General features: G+C 38.0%; 1 protein-coding gene across 9 annotated transcripts in view; it reads left to right on the forward strand.

Moving 5' to 3' along the window:
• Window positions 1-20,676, forward strand: part of WHSC1L1 (Wolf-Hirschhorn syndrome candidate 1-like 1) — a 141,784-nt gene that overhangs the window by 30,555 nt on the left and 90,553 nt on the right. For 2 of the 9 annotated variants that reach the window (XM_015565221.1, XM_015565222.1), the window contains exon 2: window positions 3,365-3,507. The exons of the other annotated variants lie outside the window; for them this stretch is intronic. The gene's annotated coding sequence lies outside the window, so the exon portion shown is untranslated. The remainder of the gene's footprint in view (window positions 1-3,364; window positions 3,508-20,676) is intronic. 9 annotated transcript variants of the gene reach the window in all.

Genomic DNA, 20,676 nt, shown 5'->3' on the forward strand with positions numbered 1-20,676 from the left:
AACCATTTAAAATCGCCTAAAATGTTACCAACTGGAAGTAACTACTATTAACACTTTGTTCTATATTCTTCGTGTTTTTTTTGTTATCTCTACACTATATGTATTTTCTTTACAAATTGGAATTGCACATTTGTATTATTTTGTAACATGCTTTATTGTGAAATAATATTTTGAGAATGTAGTCTTAAAAATTGTTAACATTTCATTGTAAAGAATGTTTACTCTTTTTCTGTTGATGGTATTTTAGGCAGGTTAGAACTTGGGGATACTATAATTTGAGACATATTTATACATTAAAAAAAACCACTGTATGACTGATATTTTATTATAGTCAATTCCTGGAAGTAAAATTACTTTAGAAATATGAACATTTCAGCCTGGCCAGTGTTGCTCAGTGGTTGATTCTCTCATCATTGATGTGTCTGTCTCCTTCTCCCTCTCTGAAATCAGTAAAAATATATTTTAAAAAATGAACATTTCAGAAGCTTTTGACACACATTTTCAATTTGTTCTCCAGAAAGTTTTTTAAAAATAACTTTTATTGAGAAATAAATCACATACCATACAATTCACCCATTTAAAGTGTACCATGCAATGGTTCGCATTGCAACGGAGAGAGTGTTGTATGCATTTTAAAATATTTTTTTTTCGTTCAAATTTTATTTAGAACTACTTTCTTTTAGAAAATGTTTATAAAAATTATGCTATGCCTATATAATTGTTGCAACCTTGTTACCATTTGGAAAGTATGGTTTTGTTTTTTTAAGAGAGATTTGCTTTGCTCTGACTGACCTTCACCCTGACAGTTGTTCTATTTGCCATAAGCCATTTAATTAAACATCTTTTTTTCTTTCTTTTTTTAACTCAGTGGTCAGTGGAGTGTAAGCCAAGAGCCAAGGAAATCTGAGTTCCTATCCCCACTGTACCTTTTACCTCTGACACTCAGAATTCTTATCTCTGAAATAGAGATGAAAATGACTATTTTCTGGAGTTACAGGGATCCAAAGTAGACATGCTAGAGTGTGCCTAGAGCTTTATTCAGTGGCAGTGTCATAACAGTGGGGTTTATCTCAGGCATGATAGAGTATGATGTCTAGAACTGTAACAGGCATATAGGTGATAATAAATGACTTTTTAAAAAAATATATTTTACTGATTTTTTTACAGAGAGGAAGTTGAGAGGGATAGAGAGTTAGAAACATCGATGAGAGAGAAACATCGATCAGCTGCCTCCTACACACCTCCCACTGGGGATGTGCCCGTAACCAAGGTACATGCCCTTGACCAGAATTGAACCTGGGACCCTTGAGTCCACACGCCGATGCTTTATCCACTGAGCCAAACCGGTTAGGCATAATTGACTTTTTAATATAAGAAAACTAACATGCAAAATGAACTAATCTTTAGTTGCACATTTAATGGATGAAGAAATAAACTCAGTTGGCTCAGACTCTCTTTCATAGAACTTAAGTTGAAAGTTAACTAATGCATGATCAGAATGTTTGCATGGGTTATGTGGGCGTTTCTCAGTTGGTAAGAGAATTCGTGCTGGTACAAGTATAAACATGAAGTTAATTTTCCATTCCAAATTTGCTTACACAGTTGTTATAACAACAGCATGAAGGCTACAGCTTCACCAACACTTAGTCTTCTGATTAAGCAAATAGGTGATAATGAACATTTTGAATTTATGGTATAAAGTTACTTACGTTCTGACTTTTATTGCTTATTTTAAAATGAAATGTTGAATACAGTTGAACCTAAAACACTAAAGTGCTAAGCCTGATGAAACAAACAAAAAAAAAACCTGGTCTTTACAGGAAAGATAAACTTAGTTTATATTATTTTAGATATTATGATCAGTTGCTTAGTACTTTAAAAACTACATATAATTTATTCTTTTTATATCTTGCTATGGGGAATGAAGACTACAGTGGAAAAGAAAGTAAAATTTGAATATTTGCAAAGTTTTAAGAACCAAACTAAAAAAAAACCCGAGAAAACATCTATCTATATATATAAAAGCCTAAGCAACCTTTACAACCGGTCAACCGAACAACAGGTTGCTCTGATGACACTGACCACCAGGGGGCAGACGCTCAATGCAGGAGCTGCCCCCTGGTGGTCAGTGTGCTCCCACAGCCAACCTCCCGTGGTCCCTCCCCCTAGCCAGCCGGCCCCTATCCACCCCAGTTGGCAGCCAGGTTGTGGGACCCCACACTTGCACAAATTCATGCACTGGGCCTCTAATTTTACAATTTAAGTGTGTTGAGGAAAGAGGTAGGAAAATATGTGGGTGAACTTGTTAGTTTACTAGATTTCATAGTGAATAGAACAGGATGACTGATGTGTTACTTAGTTTGTAGTAATTTTCAGTGTGAGACAGTACCTTGATGTAAAGGACTGTAAATTTTCTTCAAGTGGTAACACCACATCTGTTCTTGATGGGTGTGGTCAAGAATTAAGTGAAGAAAGTTGAGGTTAAGTCAAATAGATAAGGAAAATAGGGTGAAATAGGCTGTTTTATTATTAAGCTTTATATTGATACAGGCAGTTCAATAGTAATGTGGTTTAGTTAGGAAAAAATAAGATTGACAAAGCAACCAAAATGGTGTGTAACTTAGTAGAATCATGGTCAAATGAAAATTGTGTGATTGTATTTAGTGATAAGGTTTCTGGTTCACCAAAATCAGATATAGATTTTTGAATTTTATAATTATGTTTCATTTCATGCAGGTCACTTCCTCATATAGGATATTTTAATATCCTTGATCATTTTCCTTTTAGCACATTTTTAGTAGAAACATTTTATGTGTAAGTTTCAGAAAATATTTGGGGTGACAATAATAGACTTAAGCAGATTCTGGAGTAGAACCGTTACGCTTTTAAAAATAGTGTTGCTCTAGCCCTGGCCAGTGTTGCTCAGTTGTTTGGGCATTGTCTGAGAGGCCACTAATTCAGTTCCCAGTCAGGGCACATACCTAGGTTGCAGATTCAGTCCCCAGTTGGAATGTGTACAAGAGGCATCTGATCTCTCAAATCAATAAAAACATTTAAAATTTAAACTTTTTAAATTACATGGAATACTTGACAAAACTATTAAATCATTTTACTATAGCCATACCTTAGAAGCCTCTGAAACAAAGAGAACTCGATAGAAAATAAAAGACGTGTGATGATTATGTCTTCACTTCTTTTCCTCCAATCTTTCTATATGATTAATTCCTGGTTTTTATTCCATTAATCCTTTTAATAACAATGTAGCCCCCCAGTCACTGTATCATATTACCCTGTTTTATTAGCTTAACACTGTCTGAAATTTTCTTTTTCATGAGACCAGAATCTCTTTCCTTTGATTTTCTAGGACCTAGAATAGGGTCTGGTACATTGTTTGTGTTCAGTAATGAACTATGTCATAAACAAAACCAAAATTTAAAAAAAGGACTCTATGAGGACTAAGATATATATCTGGAGTATCATACCACTTGGAGTCTGGGAATAGGCAAGGTGAGACTCAGCTTTTGATTACTTACTTAGAGAATTATTTACTTGGTGACGTTGATTTGGGTAATTTAAGATGACTAGTTATGATTTCATATAGAAATGTTTCTCTGGGAACTCTTATTTTAAAAAGAAACTTTTGTCCAGACCAGCCGTGGGCAAACTACGGCCCTCGGGCCGGATCCGGCCCGTTTGAAATGAATAAAACTATTGAAAAAAAAGACCGTACCCTTTTATGTAATGATGTTTACTCTGAATTTATATTAGTTCACACAAACACTCCATTCATGCTTTTGTTCCGGCCCTCGGGTCCAGTTTAAGAACCCATGTGGCCCTCGAGTCAAAAAGTTTGCCCACCCCTGGTCCAGACACACACATGTACTAACTAAATCTTATCCACTCAAAATGCAATGGAGTTGACAAAATGGACACAGATATGAGAATATATATCCATGGTCAGTTTTTGAATAGCTTCATTTTCTAATCTCTTAGGCAGAGATTAAGGAATTTACTGAAAGTCATTTGTATGCCATTGGTTGGACTAGAAAGGAGAACTGCCAAGTCCTTATTTTCCAGTATATTGTTTTGACTTATGACCTATAAATGAACATCACTGTGTAGCAGACATAGTCACTTTAACTGATGCAAGCAATATTTGGCTGATACTGGTTTGAGTTATCTGAGAGTAGTTGGAGATCAAATTTTTCTTGTAGTAAATATTTCTTATAGTAAATTAGTGTATAATTCTGATTTTGAAATGCCAACATGGTAAGTGTAGAAAGGACTTTATTTTTACTTATCTATTGCTACACATTTTAAAATAGCTAAACAATGTTTTAAGATGTGAACAAAAGCCTTTTTATTTATTTTTGTAAAATAAATTTCCACTTAGAGGTTATTCATTAGGAAAACTATTGGCTTAATATAGTTTTTTTGCCGAAACCGGTTTGGCTCAGTGGATAGAGCATCGGCCTGTGGACTGAAGGGTCCCAGGTTCGATTCCGGGTTTTTCTTTTTTAGCTGTGACGACTATATGTTTAAATGAACAGACTTTGAAAAATGGTTATTATAGTGCTGTCTTTACCACTGCAAATTTTCTCCTCCCCTACATATTTTTGTGAAAGTTAACTACAAAATCCATGTGACCCAGAGATTTCAGTTGTTAGGAATCGAAAATATTAAAAATTTTAGTAGTAAAAGGACCCATAATCTTTTTTTTTTTTTTTAGCTTGGCCAATAAGTTTATTATTGTCTTTATTTGAAAAATCATCATAGAAAATTGTGGTTGGTTTTTTAGCTCTTAGCAGCTCGTTCCTGAGGTCTGAGGAAGCTTGCCTTCTTCTGAGCTACCCACTCTTTCTTCTGCTAGTTTGGTTTTGTGTTGGACATATAAATAATCAAAGTGCAGATATTTTCTAGCTTTATTCATGACCTTTCTTAGGAAGGAAAAAGCAAATCTGTACAATCAGTTCTAAATGCATGGTGTTAACAAACAGCCCATGGGATTTCAGCAATACTAATTACATAATGGCTATTAGTTCATATTTAATTTTTCAGTTGTTAATCCAGTCCTATGGCCCCTTAACTGTAGTACTCCATTCTGTTTATGATTGATTTGTTTATTGATAATGTGCCAGGTATTGTAGTAGGCCTGGGGATTCAGAGATGAAGTAGTCTTATGTCCTCAAAATAAACTTCAGTCTTTCTATATTCTCTGGCATCTAATTTGTTTTTACTTTCCTGAATTAAGTTGTGTGCTTTCATTAAATACTTATAATTTTGTTTTGTAACATATCAAGAAAGGCCTTTCTAATAATAAACTAGATTAATTTGAAGCTGTGATATTAAGAAGCCAAGAAAGTTTTAAACGGAATTGAAAATGCTTTTAGTTTAATGTGGGGAAGGCACTCCTCTCCCTTCTCACAGGTTAGGACTTTTTGTTTCCTAAGCCTGGAAATGTTGGAGCTCCCTTGCATCCTCTCTGTTCTCACATCACCTAGCTTCTCAACCCGAAAGTTTTCTTTTGTCATCCAGGGCACTTGTCCCTTTCTGTCAGCAGGCCTCTGTCTGGTTATCTTTTATCTGTAGTCCTTAGGATTAAACATAATACAGGCACTCAATATGAAATGAATAAACAAGCCTTACCAGGAGCAATTTCTGAGCCTCATCTCCTGCACTTTTCCTTTATTGCTTTCCTGTCTCCAGTAATAATGTATGATTGTAGGAAGCTTGCCTAAATTTTCGTCCCTGTAACTATTGTGCTTAGTCCAGTGTCTGGTAAATAGTAGGTGTTCAATAAATATTTTATTAGAGAAGCTTGTGTAGGTTGGGATGGGGACAGCCTGGCTGTAACTTTTGGTTTCCTTCCCAAAAGTTAGCAGCAGCAGAATGAGAAGGAGGGAAAAGCTGGCATAAACCTTAGCCCAACATTGCCTCAGCCTACAGAGGGCAATTAACAGACAGTAGCTGATATCCAGAATTGATGAAATAGAGTATTTTGCTATTATTTCTTACACACAGATGTTTTAGGATCATGTTCATTTACACATACGCTCACCCTTCCTTTAGGTCAAGATGGCCCTGTACAGTGTATTAAGTGCTATGGTAGAGTCGAGGTAGAATGCCATGCCAGGAGGAGAGGGTACTTGACCTGCCTACAGAGGGTGTGTGATGTGTGAGGGGCAATCTGGAAAAGTTTCTTGGAATATTTTAACACATCTGAATAGATTAGACTCTTAAAGGATGAGTGGTTGATGAGAGGAAATGTTAGATTGGTGGAGGGCAAGGTGGGAAAGCTGAAGCAGCAGCAGGAGAGGAGGCTGAACAAGTACATAGGAGACAAATCAAAAGAGATCTGCTTTTGGATTTTCATCCTAAGGCATGGAGAGCCATGGGAGGTTATTAAATTTGTGGGTTGTTGTTTTTTTCTGTTTTTCTTTTTATGTTCTGTCAGTGCTCTACAGAGCAGATTAGAGGTGGACAATTTCAGAAATAGGCAGAACAGTTTGGAAGCTATTGCTCTTATCCAGATGAGAAATGGTAAGGCAGAACTGATGAACATAGTACAAACTGGGAACATTTGCAAGAAAGTTGGGGAAGGGCCCTAACTAGTTTGACTCAGTGGATAGAGTGTTGGCCCGTGGACTGAAGGGTCCCGGGTTCAATTCTGGTCAAGGGCATGTACCTTGGTTTCAAGTTCAGTCCCCAGTAGGGAGCATACAGGAGGCAGCTGATCAATGTTTGTTATCAATGTTTCGAACTCTGTCCTCCTTTCCTCTGTAAAATCAATAAAATATATATTTTTTAAACGTTGGGGGGTAGAACTTGGCTTTTTTTTATGCATTATATTTATCCTCTCCCAGTCTGGGGGCTTGTCTTTTCACTTGTTTGTGTTGTCTTTTGGCATACAGTTTTTAAAATTAATACTGTTGAGTTTATTATTTCCTTTGGCTCGTACGCTTTATGCATTGTTTAAGAAATCCTCCCCCACCTTAAGTTCGTAAAGATGTATTCTTGTTTTATGTTTTTGTTTTTTCTTAAAAGTTTTTAAGTTTTACTTTTCATATTTGGTCTTTAAACCACTTGGAGTTTGGTATATTATATGGTAAAGATCTAATTTTTTTCTATATTGATAAGCCATTTTCTAGTATCATTCTTTGTATCTTCTGTCCTTTCCTCACTAATATCTAGTTCTTCTGTTATATACTAAATTCCTATATAGGCTTGGTCTTTGTCAAGGATCTTACTCTTTTTCATTGTCTGCTCCTTCACCAGTACCTCATATTTTATTTTTATGTGTGTTTGGGTTTTTTTGTTTGTTTTTTGTTTTTTAAATATATTTTATTCATACATCATTTATAGAAGGGAAGGGAGAGGGATAGAGAGTTAGAAACATCAATGAGAGAGAAACATCGATCAGCTGCCTCCTACACACCTCCCACTGGGGATGTGCCCGCAACCAAGGTACATGCCCTTGACCAGAATCGAACCTGTGACCCTTCAGTCCGCAGACTGACGCTCTATCCACTGAGCCAAACCGGCCAGGGCTATGTGTGTTTTTTAAAATATATATTCATTGATTGATTTTTATTTTTCATTTTTTAGTGTTACAGACTTTATTTTCCCCCACACTATTCAGCTACTGGCTTAATTTTAATTTTTTAATTAAATGTATTGGGGGTCACATTGGTTAAAAGGACCATACAGGTTTCAGGCATAGATTTCTATGATGCAAGATCTGTATATTGCATTCTTTGCCCACCACCCAAAGTCAAATCATCTTCCAACACCATATATTAGGCCCAATATCTCATATTTTCATTACTGTTGCTTTATAAGTATAAAGTTTATTTTAAGCACATTTAATGTGTGTGTTTACACCAGTAATTTTTTGAATGGATATTGTGCACTATTGTTGAGAAACATGTAACTGCTTTCTTGATTTCTTTTGGAGCATGTTTTAAAAGCTATAATTTACATACTAGACAATTCACCCTTTATAGTGTACATTTCTGTGGTTTCATCACCGCAAAAAGAGATCCTATATCCATTGGCAATCACCCTCTATTTCTCTCTCCTCTAGCCCCTGGCAGCCTCTAATCTTTCTGTCTCTACAGATTTTCCTATCCTGAACATTTCATATAAATGGAAATATACAATATGTAGCCTTTTGTGAGAACATTCTTATTTAAATTGAGTAAAATTGGTAGATTAACAGGGCATTCTATAGGAATATTACAGGGCATTCTGTAGGAATATTACTGTGTCTTTTAGAAAGTATGACAAAATACTGTGCCTTAAAAGGAGGAAGAAGAGTAAATACCACCAATATTTATTTCTGCTTTGCTTTTATTGTTTAAGCATCGAATCTACATTTTATTGAAGAGAATGGTCGATTTTATGCTTTTGCTTAGTTCCTCAGTGAGCAAATGTCTTGTAGCAAATCCTGTTGTAGAAGAGTATCTTCTATTGATACCTTTTGGGTTTATTGTATATAGACAGAGTGAGAGAACATTTTGATTTGGATGCATGCTGTTAGTGATTATATTAAAGTGGCATGAATTGCTTTATGTCTTGTGGATAAGTGAGTACAATCGTGTGAAAATATAAAGGGAATATATTCTGTCCTGAATTATTTTTAAAACAAGCAGATTTTCCACTTTAATGTAGAAATTAGTCAGTAGCTTAGAGCCCTTTTTAAAAGGCTGCCTCGGAAAGTACCTTTAAGTCAAGATACCCACCCAGATAAGGTTTACTAATACAGAACATTTACTTAACATACTAAAATACTATAAGCCCTTTGTCATTTGGAGAACTGATATTTTATTTCAGTGAAAGTGCTGAAAATAGCTCAGAAAAGAAAATGTTTCTCCCTAAATCATAGCATTAATCTTCCAAAGAGCCTCAACCAGAATGTAAACCACTTTAAAAGATTCAAAAGTTTGACAAGCAGCCTTATTGAACCTTATAATTTTGACTCCTCAAATTTTCATTTAAAAAGTAATAAGGCCCAACCAGTGTTACTTAGTGGTTGAGCGTTTACCTGTGAACCAGGGCACACTGGGGCGTTCAGGAGGCAGCCAATCAATGATATTCATTCTCATTCATTCTCTCTCTCTCTCTCTCTCTCTCTCTCTCTTCCTCTCTGAAATGAATTAAAAATATTTTTAGAAAAGTATTAAGGAAACTAAAAATTTGTTAAGTACCTCTAGAGTTAATAACATTACACAATGGTCTCAAAGTCTCAGAAGTCCAAGCATTTGTATTACTATGGGAATTTAACAAATTTGGGGGAAGAAAATGCTCAAATTTTATTCAGAAATAATTAGCTTCTATACCTTGGTTAAAACTTTTATGGATAATTGTAACTAGCAACTGTATAGCACTTGGATGCTATTAAAAGTGCTTTCTTTTGTTTGTGGATAAAATAGTAAATATTGTAATCTAATGTTTTTTGTCCCCTCAAAGGATAAGATCATCTGAAGACAAATGGAACAGCTGCTTACATTTGTAGTGTTTTGTTTTTTTTAATATATTTTATTGATTTTTCACAGAGAGGAAGGGAGAGAGATAGTCAGAAACATCAATGAGAGAGAAACATCAATCAGCTGCCTCCTGCACATCTCCCACTGGGGATGTGCCCGCAACCCAGGTACATGCCCCCGACCGGAATTGAACCCAGGACCCTTCACTCCGCAGGCCGATGCTCTATCCACTGAGCCAAACCGGTTTTGGCAACATTTGTAGTGTTGTTTGTATTTCCTTGACAAAGATTTCCAAGCAGGATTCTTTTTGTTTCAAAGATTGACAAAGTGTTGTGTAGTAGTCATTGTAACCAAATTCAGTTATTGCTCTTTGTCTGTAGCAGAGGTAGATTAGATACTATCAATTCTAGCTGCTTTTAGTGATTAAAAGGTAAACATTATTGTTCACTTCCTTTTTGGTACTCTCTATAGGTGTGGTCAAGTTCTTAGAACCAAGTGGTTGATTTTCTTTTTCCATAACCCCCACCCTTACCCACAATTATTTTTGTTGTTGTTAAAATGTAGAAAGGCTTGTTCTGGAAGAATATTGATTTCTTTTTGGTGTAATTTGCATCCTGTTCAGACTTAATAGCAGTTTGTGTTTGTTGATTTTTAAATGTGTGTGTTTGGACTCTAAAATATTCATCGTGTGTGTGTGTGTGTGTGTGTGTGTGTGTGTGTGTGTGTGTGTGTGTGTGTGTGTGTGTGTGTGTGTGTTACTGTGCTTTGAGTCAGCTCCAATTCCTGGCGACCCTATGAATGAGCGATGTCCACAGTGTTCTGCCCTCCACAGCCTGCTCAGCTCCTGGGGACTCATGCCTCTGGCTTCTTTTATGAAGTCAACCCATCTTATATTTGGTCTTCCTGTTTTCCTGCTGCCTTCTGTTTCTCTAGTAGCAACATTAAAAAGAAACAGATGACATTCATTTTAATATATTTCCTTTCACCCATTATACCCAAAATATTCTCATTTCAACATATAATTGCTATAAAAATGAATGAGATAGTTACATTCTTTTTTTCATACAAAAATCTTGAAAATTCAGTGTGTGTTTTACACTTAGAGTACATCTCAGTTCGGACTTGCCACATCAAGGACGAAGTTGCCTCATGTGGCTAGAGGCTACGAGGCAGTCCTAAGCGATCACTCAATGGATCCCAGCTCCACCCCCCACCCTGCCCACCAGTTGAATGAGACGTCATTTGTTGATTTGTTGATGGTAGCAGGGCTTTCTTCTTCTTCTTCTTCTTAATCTTCTTCGTCTTCGTCGTCGTCATCGTCGTCTTCGTCTTCGTCTTCGTCCTTGTCTTCGTCATCGTCTTCGTCTTAGTCGTCGTACATTACTAACAATTAAATGATTTTTAAATTGTGAAAGCCAAATGTGCAATACAGATTACTCTGATCATATAATCAGATTAAAATGTGAGTAGAACAAAGAACCAAAAAGAAAGGAGTCTGTTTTAAAACCCCTGGCATGTGGGGATTTTAGCATTCTTCCTATAGGTTAAGCATAGTTTTCACATTTTTACTTTATAGAGCCTCTGGTTTCACTTTTGATAACCTGTGTATTGAAAATAGTGGACCATATCTTTAAAAAAATTAACCCTGGCTAGTGTGGCTCAGTTGATTGGGTATCATTCCATGCACTGAAAGATTACTGGTTTGATTCTCCCATCAGGGTACATGCCTGGGTTTCAGGCTCCATCCCTTGTGGGGGACATGTAGTAGGCAGCTGATGGATGTTTTGCTATTACATTGATGTTTCTCTCTCCCTCTCACTTCCTCACTCTCTAAGGGAAAAAAAATTTAATTCCCCCCTCTACTTTTTTTCTGTGCAGATTTTTGGGGAAAAATAATAAAATGAAAGTATCCCTTGATGCTGTCATCAAGAAGTCTTCATATTCAGCCTTGGCCAGTGTGGTTCAGTTGGTTGAGCATCATCCTGTGCACAGAAAGGTCACCGGTTAGATTCCTGGTCAGGGCACATACTGGGGGTGTGGGTTCAATCCGAGGTTGGAGTGCATGCGAGAGGCAACTGGTCAGTTTCTCACCTCTCTCTCTCCCGCTCCACCCCTCCCACTTCTCCCTTTACTGCTCCCTCTCCTTCCCTTTCCTCCCTCTCTAAAAAAATCAATAAATATTTTTTAAAAAGAAATCTTCATATTTAGTAGTTAAATATGATTCATGGCTGAAGTTTTAAGGAGGCTTATGTGTGTATGTATTAAATTATCTTTTTTTTTTTTAATATATTTTATTGACTTTTTTACAGAGAGGAAGGGAGAGGGATAGAGAGCTAGAAACATCGATGAGAGAGAAACATCGATCAGCTGCCTCCTGCACACTCCCTACTGGGGATGTGCCCGCAACCCAGGTACATGCCCTTGACCGGAATCGAACCTGAGACCTTTCAGTCCGCAGGCCGATGCTCTATCCACTGAGCCAAACCAGTCAGGGCTTAAATTATTTTCAATATTAGAGGCCTGGTGCATGAAATTCATGCACAGGTAGGGTCCCTAGGTCTGGCCAGCAATCAGGGCCGATGGGGGTCTTCCTTCGTTCTGTGCCCGCCCCCTGGTGGTCAACGCATGTCATAGCAAGCGATCAAACTCTTGGTTGAACTCCCAAGGGGACACTTTGCATATTAACCTTTTATATATATATAGATAGATAGGATCTGATTTTGAAATGGTAAGTGATCATTCAGTTAGAAATCAGTACATTAATATATTTGATAGCTTTATCTTGTAATACCTCAAAGAATGTATACTTAAATGTGCCTTTGTATACTGAATTTATTTAGACTTTTTGCTTTAAAACAAAATGACCCTCTAATTTTTCAACAGTATGTGTCTTAAAATTTTGTTTTTAAATGTTTTGCCATGGAAATCTTCAAACAGTAAAAACGCCAGGTTTTCAAGAACCAGCATAGCTGGTACATTACTGCAGATTGTGTGCATGCATTCTTTTCTTGTTACTATAGAAACATACAGACTGTGGATTTATCATAAACCATGAGAATTATTCCTTGCAACAGTTCACAAAAAGAAACATCTGGATCCCTTGTTTATTCTGGGGTAAAAGAAGACCACCCTTTTTTTCTGAATTATGGAAATCACATATCTCTTGGGGATTTTTATTGGGTTAATAGACTCTCTGGAAATTTATTTGACTTCATATCAGTCTCTTGGTGTTTTAAGCCTTGAAGGGAAAGTTAGCCAAGAACTAAGGAGAATCTCAGTCATTAGTGTCGAGGTAAGCAGTCAGATTTTGCCAAGGATAGTACCTGCATAGGAGGCTGTAATTGCATTTATATTATCTTGCATTCTCCATGGAAAAATCCTCAACAACTCTTTAAAGCATTTCGTTTATATGTAATAACTCCCTGAAGTTTACATAGTTCAGTTTAAAAGATTATTAAGCCTCTCCTCTGAGCATTGGCTTTGGGTTCTTGGAGCCCATGGATGAAAAAATTACTTCCTGCTCTTAAGAAAAACCACATACACAGGTTGTTTCATGATTAATTCTAAGAGGCCTGCATAGTATATCTTAGAAACACAGAGGGAAGTTACTCAGACTAGCCTACAGCTTAAGTTACTACTTGGAGATGACTTTTTGAGCTCAAAAGTTGGTTAAAGGTCAAGCCAAAAAATGTGTAAAGGGACGTATTAGGCATCAGGCATAACATTAGTCAAGGCACAGAGGTACGGAATTACAGTGTGTGCAGTAATTCTCAGAAACTTGACATTACTAGTGTACAGAAGTGACATTAGGTTGGAGAGGTTGGTAGAGACCTTGCTTGGAGGGTGTGCTCTGGAAGCCAAGGTGCTTCAGCTTTTTCTAGGAGTCATTGAGGAATTTTAATAAGTGTTGGGGTTGCATTTATAAGTTAAGTAACCTAGGAATGTATTTAAGGGGTAGATGGGTCTGAAAACAGAAGTAGGCAATTTATATGACATCTTAGAATGATTGTTTATTTCCAAAAGCTTGAATAATGGTACCAACATGAGGAATTTTGATGTATAATCTATGTATATAAAAAGCCAGAGACCATAATGCCATCACAACTATAACGACCTAATGACTAGTCGCTATGACACCCACTGTGGCCAGCGAACCAGCCTGATTCAGGCCGGATTGCCCCCAACACCCCAATCAGGTCGGCCAGGTTCCAATCAATGGGTGGCAGTGGTGGGGCAGAACTGGGGTCTGGTGAGTGGGAGGAAGGCAGACTGCTTGGTCCCTCCCCCCATCCTGCAGGCTCCGACTGATCAGGGGATGGCTAATGGGGGAACCAGGGTGAGTGGCACGGCAGCGACTGGTGAGCGCGCGGAAGGCAGATCTCTTGGTCCCTCCTCCCAGCCCTCAGGCTCCAATTGATCTGTGGCGGCAGCAGGGTGGAACATGGCCCTGATCACAAGCTAGGTCTAGGGACCCTAACTGCACACAATTTTGTGTGCTGGGCCTCTAGTAAAAGAGAAAGTTTTCTCTTATTGAGAAACACTGGTGTTAAGGATAGAAAAATAAGTATATACAGTATAGCATGTAACTCTATAAGATAGAATCCAGCAATATGTATGGTCTACCAGAGAATTGTTCATTTTGAGATTTTTTTAAACTGACTTAAACTATACATTTTAACATATCATGAATAGTTGATACTTATAATCTCAAGTTGAATCACGTGACATGCTTCCTTTTTTTAAAACTCTGTGTCTAAGATAGATTTCACTTAAGAATTCTATAAACTTTCCTCTTAGACTGCCCTCATGAATAAGTTGGTAAATAAATCAGAGCCTTAAATCTTTAGTTGATAATTTTCAACTTTTTTCCTTTAAAACTATTTATAGACAGCTTCAACAAAATTAAGAAAAAAGTATTTGTTGATTTATTTTTTCTTTAAAAAAACTAGAAACTGGTCTAAGGAAGAATTTGTCATAAATTGTTTGCCTGTGGTGGGATCATCTACTTGGAAGACTAGTATCATTATGGTATTTCCCACCAAATTGTTAACTCTTGAGCATGCTTGAAGTATAAAGTGTGAATATTTTTGTTTTTGTTGCTATTTACTTTACATACTTATGGATTGTAGGAAATTAGCTTACTTAACAAGCCAGTGCTGTGGAACAGAGTGCTTGTGTTTGAATCCTCCATTTACAAGATGTGTGCCTATGGGCAAGTTACTTAATTATGCTGGCCTTCACTTTTCATTTGTAAAATGGGGGTAGTAACAGTATTTCCTCAAAGGGATGGTATGAGGAGTAAAATAATATAACCAATATGAAGCAGTTAGGATGGTATTGACACATAGTAAGTCCTCAAATGTTAGCTATTATTATTATTATTATTATTATTATTACTACTACTACTACTACTAGAGGCACGGTGCACAAAAATTTGTGCACTTGAGGGGGGGTCCCCTCAGCCTGGCCCGTGCCCTCTTGCCATCTGGGACCCCTCGGGGGATGTCTACCTGCTGGCTTAGGCCCGCTCCCCGGGGGGATTGGGCCTAAACTGGCAGTCAGACATCCTTCTGGCAGCCCGGGAGCCCTCGGTGGATGTCAACTTGCCAGCGGGGCGAAGGCCTACGCTTTTTCAGGTTGGCCTAGCCCCCACACGGGGATCCTCACCAAATGGGGGTGTGGCCAGCCTGGGTGAGGAGCTGAGGGTTGTTTGCAGCCTGGCCACGGCCCCCAGCCACCTAAGCTCCCAGTGGAGGCTGGCTGGAAGCAGGTATCTGGTATTTATTTATCTTCTATAATTGAAACTTTGTTGCTTTGAGCCAGGGCAGGCGGGAAGCTTGGCTTCCTCCATCACCGGGGCAACCAAGCCTCCTGCTTGCTCCAGCTCCATGGCTGCCGACCGCCATCTTGGTTGGGTTAATTTGCATATAGCTGCTCTGATTGGCTGGTGGGCATGGCTTGGGTTTTAGCAGAGGTGCGGTCAATTTGCATGTTTCTCTTCCATTAGATTAGATTATTACTACTATTTTAGTAATATAAAAAATTAAAATATATCATCTTTATCAGGGATTTATCAAGGACATAGGTGTGAGAATATTTGGTGGCCTGTACTGAGTAGTTTTAAAACTAATGGGTTAAAAACACCTAACTTCCACATCCTACCTGTCTTTCGTGGTCAGACTGCCTTCTTTCCTAGTGAACATTGTTCTTCTCAAATGTCTTTTAAAATTATAATGGTCACACAGTTTAATTCTTAGTTACCTTCTGTTCTACAGGTACACTATTATTTTGAGTCTTGCCCATAAAATTTTATCTGGTCTATTATACTATTTTAAACAACTTTAGGTGAAAGTTCAAGTTTTTCACAAGCTCTTCTGCCCAGCATTGCACTCCAATGATACTAGCCAATTGATATTGAGCTCTAACTATACTCCAGGCAATGTCCTAAGTACTGCTCCTGGATTAACTCTTAATTTTTACAACACAAGGTAAACAGAAAATTGTAAGTATATACAGTTTCTTGATAAGGAAACTGAGATTTAGGGAGATTAAGTTGCCTAAATTCAAGCCTTGGATCTGGTTTTTTAATCTGGCAGTTTGATTCTGAGCCTATGCTCACTAAAGAGCCCCCCCAATTCTATAAGGTCTTAACTTTGATGTCAGTCAGTACGTCTGGTCTTTGGAGACTGGCTCCCAGGCTCCTGTGATTATAAAAATCATTGGAAAGGAGTTTAGTTACAGTCCTAAAATAGCTTTTAAAAAAATGATCAAAACTTCTTTCTTGATTGCATTATTGTATTATTTGGATAAATAATATGAAAATGTGTGTGTCTATTAATGCTTGAACTTTCTAGAAAATATACTGTGGACTGTTTGGCTTAATTGGTCAGAATATGGTGTTAAGATTTAATGCAGACTTCACCACTTTACCTTAGTCCAATTATTGATTTTCCCAACATTTTACTTTTCACATTTTCAAACTTTTAAGAAAGTTAAAAGAATATTACAGTTCACACTTGGATTAGCCAGTTGTTAACATTATGCCTTCTATGTATATGTACTTTTAAATCTTAAACCATTTGAAAGTTGTGGATCCCATGACACTTTAAATATTTCAGCATGGCTCTCCTAAGAATAAGGACATTCTCTTATATAAACAAAATACTATTATTGTCATACCCTTGAAAATTAATAGCTCCATTGTTTAATAGCCAGTCCATATTTAAAATTATCAGTTTTCTCCAAAATACATATATTTTATCTGTGGGTGTGTGTTTAAATCCAGGATTTAATCAAAGTCTGTGCATTGAATTGGGTTGTCTAAATCTTGTCTTTTAAAATCTAGAATACTCTTTCTTTCCACCTGTGGTTTTTGAAGAGCTTAGGCCAGTTGTCTGAGAGTATTTTTACCTTTTGGGTTTGTCTGATTGTTTCCTCATTTTGAGATTCAGTTTACCTCTGTATAATTTGGGAGGTTAATCTGGAAGCTGATCTCGTATATGACAGGAATGAGAACCAAAAACATAGGTTGCATCTTGTCAAATGTCAATAGTTAACTTGCCTTCAAGTTGGAAGTTGGAAGAACTTTCGAATTCCACCGGTATAGTTGCCCCATGTGTATTTACAGAACTTTAGAGCATACCTCTGTGTCTGTGAGCTATACATTTTTGCCAAGGGTCAAATTAGCTTAATGTTTCCATTTTAAACTATATATAAAGAAATAATTTTTAATATCAGCATTATCAGTATTGTATGCTGGTTAGGATCACAGACTCTGCAACCAGACTGCCTTGATCGAGGCCCATTTCTGTCATTTAAGAACTAGTGTTGTGCACTTAAGCAAGTCATTTAACCTCTCTGTTCTCTATTTCCCCATTTATAATGGAACTAAATACTAATATCTACCTGAAGGTTGTTGGGAGAATTAAATGTTGTATTGTATGTAAAGCATATAGAATGGTTCCTGGCATATACTAAGCATGATTTAAGTGTTGGTGATGGTTATTATAGAGTAGTTATTTTGGCAGTGACTAAGGAATAAAGTACGTGAACAAAAGAAATGAATCCTCTCAGAACATATAACTGAATGCCACTTATTTTATAGAAGTGTTAAGAAAATTAAATGAGATAATGTATAAAGCGCTTGTCCCAGAGTAGCTGCTAAAAATAAATGACCTTGCTCTCTGATACCTCTACCCCTGTTCCAGTATAGAGCAGTATGGGCAGTTTGATTTCTTGTTTGCTCATATACATTTGTTTAAAATTTTAGACACTTCTAAAAACTTTTGCTTTCCCATTTGCTAACAGAAGAAACAGCAGTTGTTTAATTGGATACACCTTTAAAAGTGTATTGTCAGATCCCCCACCCTGTTTGCTTTTTGGGTTACATACCTTATTATGGTAAATCCTGCTAGAACCAAGATGGTAGACATTGTTATTATTATTTCATTGTTTTTTTAGAGAGTGAGATGAGGGAGGGAGGGTGGGAAGGAGGAAAAAAGGAAGGAAAAAAGGAAGGAAAATTGGTGATTCGACTAGGGATCAAACCTGCAACCTGGGTGTGTGCCCTGACCAGGAATTGAACCTGCCACCTTTCGGTGTACAGGATAACACTCCAACCAACTGAACCACACTGGCCAGGGCAAGATGGTAGACATTATTAATCAGTCACAGAGTTGAACTGAGCTGTAGCGTCAGAATCCTTCTTCATAGTATCTCAGGTATCTATAATCAGTTCATAAGACTTCATGCAGTAGTGAAATCCTCTGCTTTAGAGCTTTCTAGAAGAAATGTTTATGGAATTATCAAAATAATATCTGACTCTGTTAATCGTAGGTCTCAAGATGTGGGCTCATCAAACCTTATGAAAAAGCAGTGTAGTCTTAGAGCATTTCCTAACAGATGATTTTCTATATTATAACATTCTTACATAATACGGTCATCTTTAGACATCTTCTAGATGGGGTACAATAATTTTAAGAATATAATTAATGACTATAAAGCAAAGATTATAGTGCAATAACTTGAAAAAGAGTGTGCATCAGAATCAGCTGGAATGTAGTCTTAAAAATACTCATGCTCTAGCCTTGGCTGTTGTGGCTCAGTTGGTTGGGCTTCATCCCATGCATCAAAAGGTCACTGGTTCAATTCCCAGTCAGGGCACATACCCAGGTTAGGTTGTAGGTTCAACTCCCGGTAGTGGTGCTTATGGGAGGCAACTGATTGATGTCTTTTTCCCTCTCCCTTTTCTTCTGCCTCTCCCTTTCCCTTCCTCTCTAAGAAAAAAATCAATAAAAACATATTAAAAAAATGCTCATGCTCTACGCCTTATCCCAGATTTATTGAATCATTTATCAGTAGATAGACCTTGACAGATGCATTTTGTGAAAGTATCCCAGATGATTCTGCTATTTATACTACTGGTTAAAAACAACTAGATATTGGCAAGAGTCTAGAGAATCAGTTATCTTCACACGCTATTGGTATGAATGTAAATTGCTGTAGTGCAAACTATAGAATATTTTTGCAGTCTCTCAAAATTTCAAATCTGTATGATGGGAATACATATGTGCACAAATATGCAGTCTTAAGAAAGTTTCCTGTAGACTTGTTTATAATCTCAAACAATTGTGAATAGTTAAATGATTGTCAGTACACAAATGGTTAAATACATTATGGTAGATAGCACAGTTGTTTACTTTAAAGCAGCGGTTCTCAACCTGTGGGTCGCAACCCCTTTGGCGGTCGAATGACCCTTTCACAGGGGTCACCTAAGACCATCCTCATATCAGATATTTACATTACGATTCATAACAGTAGCAACATTACAGTTATGAAGTATCAACGAAAATAATTTTATGGTTGGGTCACAACTGTATTTAAAGGGCCAGAAGGTTGAGAACCACTGCTATAAAGAACGAAGTATGCATGAAATTTATACATGCTGATGTAGAAAGATATATAGGATATATTGAGTTTAACAAGCAAGTCACAGACTAAACCTTGTTTTTTAAAAAAAAGATATTTTTACTGATTTCAGAGAGGAAGGGAGAGGGAGAGAGATAAAAACATCAATGATGAGAGAGAATCATTGATTGGCTGCCTCCTGCATGCTTCCTACTAGGGATTGAGCCTGCAACCCCAGGCATGTGTCCTTGACTGGAATTGAACCCTGGACCCTTCAGTCCACAGGCCGATGCTCTATCCACTGAGCTAACCCAGCTTGGGCCTAAACCCCATTTTTTAAATTTTATATGTAAACTAGAGGCCCGGTGCACGGGCGGGTCCAGCCAGCCCGCCCCAATCAGGCTGAGCTGGCTATGGGGAGGGGACGTGGGAGGTTGGCCGGCCCCTGATCCAGGTGGGAGGCCTCTGGTCAAACTCCTGGTCGAGAGGAAAATTTGCTTATTAGCCTTTTATTATATAGGATGTATGAAGAAATGTTTGGAAGAATACCCAGCAAGGTGTTTACAGTAGTTTTTCATGACAAAGAAGAATGGAGATGATGAAGGAGAGCAATAGGCATTTATACTTTTGTATTTAAAACTAGGGGCCCAGTGCACGAATTTGTAAACCTTGAACTGTGGGCTGCGAAGCTGTTGTGGGCACAGGGGTGGGTCTGAGCCCATCCTCCACACCCCTGCCTGGCCCCTCTCTGCCAGCAGCCCCACTCCTGCTGCCGCCATGACGATGCCGGCCCTGCTCTCACCTGCTGACAGTGCAGAGTGATTGGGATCGGTGCCAGACGCCGGAAGCAGGTGTAAGCAGGGTTGTTGCCAGCAACGGATGTGAGAGGCGGTTGCCGGCCCCGATCTCCCCTCAGGAGCAGAGGGAGGTGGAGAAGCCCTCGGATGATCAAGGCTGGCAACTGCTGCTCGCAACCGCTGATGGCGCTGGCAGCAGGTGCAAGCGGGGCCTGCACAGGAAGTCGGTGAGAGCACTGGGTGGGACCATGGCACGTGGGAACAAAGAATTTTCAGAGGCTCACCCTGATGAGCCCTGCCTTGGTCTGGAGCCCCCGTTCACCTGTTCCACCATCCCGCTGTGGCCGATGCCCGCCATGTTCCACGTGCACCCCCTGGTGGTCAACACAGGTCATAGTGACCAGTTGTTTGGTTGTTCTGCTGTTTGGTCTATTTGCATATTAGGGTTTTATATATATACTAGAGGCCCGGTGCACAAAAATTTGTGC

The sequence above is a fragment of the Myotis davidii genome, unplaced genomic scaffold (genome assembly GCF_000327345.1).
Source record: "Myotis davidii unplaced genomic scaffold, ASM32734v1 scaffold93, whole genome shotgun sequence".
Taxonomy (NCBI): Eukaryota; Metazoa; Chordata; class Mammalia; order Chiroptera; family Vespertilionidae; genus Myotis; species Myotis davidii.